Source organism: Chinchilla lanigera, unplaced genomic scaffold, assembly GCF_000276665.1.
Source record: "Chinchilla lanigera isolate Chin_1 unplaced genomic scaffold, ChiLan1.0 scaffold00046, whole genome shotgun sequence".
Classification (NCBI taxonomy): domain Eukaryota; kingdom Metazoa; phylum Chordata; class Mammalia; order Rodentia; family Chinchillidae; genus Chinchilla; species Chinchilla lanigera.
In genome coordinates, this window is record NW_004955447.1 from 1320514 (window position 1) to 1326015 (window position 5502).

Below are 5502 nucleotides of genomic sequence, written 5' to 3' on the forward strand. Positions count from 1 at the left end.
TCTGGAAGTGGAGGAGATTTGGTTCTTTGATTGTTTTCCCAGCAGTACCTACTTCAATTTTCTCATGTTACTTAGGCATACTGAGTAACATCTTTTGAGACTGGTGTCGAATCTCTACTCTTATTAAAACTCTGGCTGGTGACTAGGACTGGACCTTCAATTAGTGTCTTCAGCTGCTGCTTCCTCACTCAGGATACTAAGCCATCAACCCTTCATCTGGAAAAACTTACATTACCAAAGACAACCCACAGAGTGGGAAAACATTCTTGCTGTCTCTTAGACAAAGGACTTATATCTAGAACATACAAAGCATCAAAAAATCTCAGACCCCCAAATTCAAAGACCCAATCCAAAAATGGGCATCTGAGATGAATACACATTTCTCACATGAAGAAATACAAATGGTAAATAAGTACATGAAAAAATGTTCAACATCATTGGTCACTCAAGAGATGCAAATTAAACAACATTGAGATTCCATCTCACCCCAGTAAGAATGGCTATCATCAAGAAATCAACCAACAACAAATGCTTATGGGCCTGAAGAGAAAAATGAACTCTTTTCTCCTGTTGGGAGAAGTGTAGATGGATGCAGCCACTGTGGAAATCAGTCTGGAGATTCCTTAAAAAATTAGGATTAGAGGTCCCACTTAACCCAGCTACCCCCCTTCTGGGTATTTTCCCAGAAGAATTAAAAATATCATACCACAGGGGTATATGCACTCACGTGTTTATAGCAGCACAATTTATCATAGCAAAATCTTGGAGACAACCCAAATGCCCATGAACTGAGAATTGGATAAGAAAATGGAGTATTACTCAGCTATAAAGTAATCATACAATGGAGTATTACTCAGCTATAAAGAATGATAAGCTCAAGGCTTTTATAGGTAAATGGATGCAATTAGAGACCATACTCATAAGTGAAATAAATCAGACCTGCATGTATATATACCATATTGTCTCCCTAGTTTATGAACCTGAAAGAGTAAATAAAACTGAAAGGTACAACAGATATTGAAAAAGGGAAAGAAACTGCTCAATAGGAAAGAACAATTGAGATGAGGAGAAAAAGAAAAGACAGAAAGAAGGAAGGAAGGAAAGTATCTATATCTATATCTCTATCTATCTCTATCTATCTCTATCTATGCACACAAGATAGCTAAGATAATTATACTACTAATTTCTATTTTATTGAAAGGAACAGTTAATGCTTAATTGTTTGATCAATCTTGCATACCTATATCTTGTAATCTGAGCAACTACTTTGAAAATAGCTATAAGTAATACAACAACCATTGATGATTTCCTATCATCTTGTCTTGAAGTTTTACATCATTTTTATAGTTTTTATGTTGTTTTGTTTTTGTCTTTTTTTGTTATTTTGCTTTTGTTCTTTTTTCTTTAAAATAAAAAAACCTACATTACCAAAGGAAATAATGGTCTTTCATTTGACAAATGTGTTTATTTACTTAGCATATGTCCTCTACACGATCTTCCTGATACTAGTGATGAAACAGTGAATAAAACAAAAGTGCAAAAAGGTTTGTATTCTTTTAGGGAGTGAAACAAAATAATTAAGCACCCAATTTCTCACATTTCAACATTTCTAAATTGGGATGGTGTGCCTGTAATGATCCTGATTATTAGTGTCAGGCAGCAGGAATGATGTGGTTGTCATTTCCTGCACATGACAACCTGGTTGTGTCTACTTATACTGCCTTTATGCCAATTGTGTGAGATGTACTGTTTGTATTATATTTCTTGACTTTAATTGCCATTTAAAATGTCCTTTTAAAAGAGTCTATTTGAACTACCTTTGAAATGAAAAATTAGCCCAGTTACATGCAAATAAACAGGGATCAATTTGTAGTAGTGAAGAAATTATTCATTATAAGTGTAACTCTATTTTCTTTTTGATAAATGATAAGCAAATGTTTTGTGGACATCAAGAAAGCAAAGATAATTGTACTACTGATTTCTATAGCTTTATTGAAAGGAACAGTTAATGTTTAATTGCTTGATCAATCTTACCTGCCTATATTTGTTTATCTGAGTAACCAATTTGAAGATAACAATATGCAATACAACAAACATTGTTAATTTCCTATCATCTTCTCTGAAACTCTGTATTGCTTTTATTGTTTTTATGTTGTTTTATATGTTTCTATGTGTTTGTTAATATGTTTTCATTCTTTTATCTTAAAAAAAAAACTTTCCACACAACTTAGTGTGGTCTGGAAAATTAAATTCCAGCAATTGATGGATTACAAGTAAAAGTATCTTTTGGCAATGCCTCTAACCTTCTTAAAGTGATCTTATCACATGTCCTCTCCTCTGTCCAATCCTTCATCCTGGTACCAGGAAGATGGATGGCACCAAGTTGGAGTATGAAGGGAAACTATGCACAAGAGAGTAAACGAGTGAACCTGACACTTAACACCAGGAAGCTATTGACTCTTTACTGGAAATTTTATGTGAAAGAAATAGACTTCTGTCTAGGTTAAGCTACTATTACAGGTTTCAGTTGCGTTGCTTATAGCTGAACCCAACACAAACCAGAATATAGAGTGAGGAAGCAGTGTACACTAAGGTTTTAAGGCATCTTTTCCAGAAATATGAATGTGTATGAAAATTAAGTAAAGGAAAAAGCTACAAGATAGTATTATACACAGTAGAAATACTATAGGCAGTCAGACAAGGGTATGATTTCAAGGGAGTCAGTACAGAAGATGAAAACACAAAACAACTGTGGCTGGAGGTGCATCTGTCAAAGGCCTGGTTTCAACATAAAGATGAAATGAGGGGCTGGGGATTTAGCTCAGCGGCCCAGCACCTGCCTAGCAAGTGCAACATCGTGAGTTCAATTCCTGGTACTGGAAAAAAAACCAAAAAAATAAAAAATAAAAAAATAAAGATGAAATGACCAGCCTACATCTCTCCCCAATGCATAAGCAATAAATTGAAGATTATACTATAAGTGGTATTACCTGGTCCAATAAAGTTTAGATAGACATCAGTCACCCATATGGGTAACCAGGACCTCCTAATTCATTCCTTCCTTGAAAGATCATTTCTCTTTTCACACGCTCTGTGACTTGCTTCTACGTTGGATCAATATGACTAAGTGGCTATATTTGTAATCTTATTTATTGATCACAGATTTGACTCACCTTGTTCCCTCCTGTTGATTTTGCTCTACAGAACTTTTTGTATAAAGTGGGGTCAATAGCAACCCACTTTTAGGTCTCCTCTTTTCTCTCAGGAGCTAACTCTCTCAATAAATTTTTCTTACTGTTAACCTCTGATGTTTCTTCAAATTCATTCTTCAATTTTGGGGACTACAAATTCAGTGTATCTGATATTTAGCAAGTTGGGAACTACATTTATTCCCTCTATATCATTAGCACTTTGTATAAAAGTAATGAAGACTCCACACTGAGAAGAAGGCAATGAGTTTTTGGATTAGGAAGGGAGAGAATTCATTGCACTTTCTAAAAATTTGCTTTGGATATCTAGCAGAAAACAGAAAAAGCAAACAAGAGGGTATACGAGAAGCAACTCTTAGTTCACTGGGAATTTAACAGAGGCTTCTAGTAAAATGAGAAATGAATAGGGTCCAGATTAATAAGGTGTCCAAGAATATAGAGAGAAGTAAGTGGATTAGAAATGGGCAAATTTCTTATCCTCATACAGCCTCAGATTTTCTCAATTAAATGAAATACCAATGCATGCCAAGTGATTGCAAGAATGCTTGTACCAGAGAAAAATATCAGTAAATATTAGCTGCTATCATCACAATTATAATGGTTGTGGAAGTAACGATTATAAGACTTACCAATGGCTCTTATTAAATATATAAACTTACTATATGCTGTGTACTATTCTTATCCAAGGCTGTGCCAAATCCAACAGATCAGTTGAAGTCCAGTGAGCTGAGCTCATTACTTTGAATTGTGTCAGAACTTCAGAGAGTTCATTCAGCTTCTTGTTGAGGTATTTCCTACATTTTTTTTTTTGAGCACAGTATACATGCAATTTATTGCTCGTTTCAGAGGTAAAAGACAATACACTTATTTATGAAAATTTAATTAAATCTGTTATAAATCTTACACTCCTAACCAGAAAGAAATTTGTTTTGGAGAGTCCTTTAAAGTTAAAGCAATTATCCCGGGGTTTATTTATCCTAAAACATTCACAAAGATCATTCATCTCCCCATATTTGGGCAGACTTAGGTTCAAAGCAAGAAACACTTGAAGCCTTTTGAACATCATGACCTTTGCCAAATAGGGGATAGGTCCCAAGTAAGTAGATCTGAAACATCTAAAATTCTGCTGCCTTACTGAGGTGCAGATAGAAGAAAAGAACTGAACCCTATGGATCAAGTGTCCCATAAAATTTGAAATTTTATCTTCTGACATCCTTCCTACCTTACCTCCAAAAACACCACAGGGGGAAACTGAATATGGCTGAATAGAGGAAGAGCTTCATTGGAGCTCCTCAGAGAAAATCAACTAAAAACATAGCTATTTAGAAGAAAGGGAGGACATACATCCTGATGCCGAAATCAATCCAAAGCAAGAAACCCGTAGATTAAACAAAACACAGACATAGGACTTTGTAAAATGGTGACCAGCCCACAGGTCTGCTGGTAGAACTGCCACCTGTATGTGGAGCAGGAACCACCATTGTGGGAAGTTTCAAAAAAACTGAGGGACTGTAATAGTGCGGCTAAACCAAGCCACACAGGACAGATTTGAGATATAATACTTTTGCCTTCCTCCTCCTCACAGAAGGTGCTGCAGCCTGCATCACATTTTGCTGGCACACACAGGGGTCACTGACCAGGGAACTGCTCCTTCCCCAATGAACTGCCAGTTTTTTAGTTTCTGTTTTTGTGTAATTTTAGTCATGCATCACAACAGCTAACGGGAACATCTAATGACAACAAGCTTATGGACTGCAGTGGAAGCAGTGAAAGCAGTGAGTGGAACAGCATGACCATTCCTGCCCTGTGACCCATGGCTTGAGAGAGGGACGCAGGCACACAGGATTAAAGCAGCTCTGGACCCTGCAGAGCAGTAAGTGGAAAATTGGCACTCCCCCTGCTGGAGAGGAGGTTGAAGGGGCCAAAGCAGCCTTAGCTTGTCTCCATGGTGTTGACAGCAAACACCCCCACCTGCCCTGTGACAAGAGGCATGAGAAGATAGGGATGTGCAAGGATTAGGAGAAGCCAAGTATACACAGAACTAAGAGCACTCCTGGGCTGTCTCTCTCTGAGGGAAGCCTAGCCATTAAATGAATGAGGCAGAGACAAATAAGATGAGAAGTGGGAGGGCCACTGAGAATACATAGAACAAGTTCCTGGCTGAAGATTGACACCCAGTCCCCACATCCAGAGGCCAAGATCAGACCCTTACCGAGCACTAATCCTACAGCATAGCTGGCAGGTTACCCAGCACAGTGTCGGGCTTTTAGTTGGACACTACCACAGAACTGTA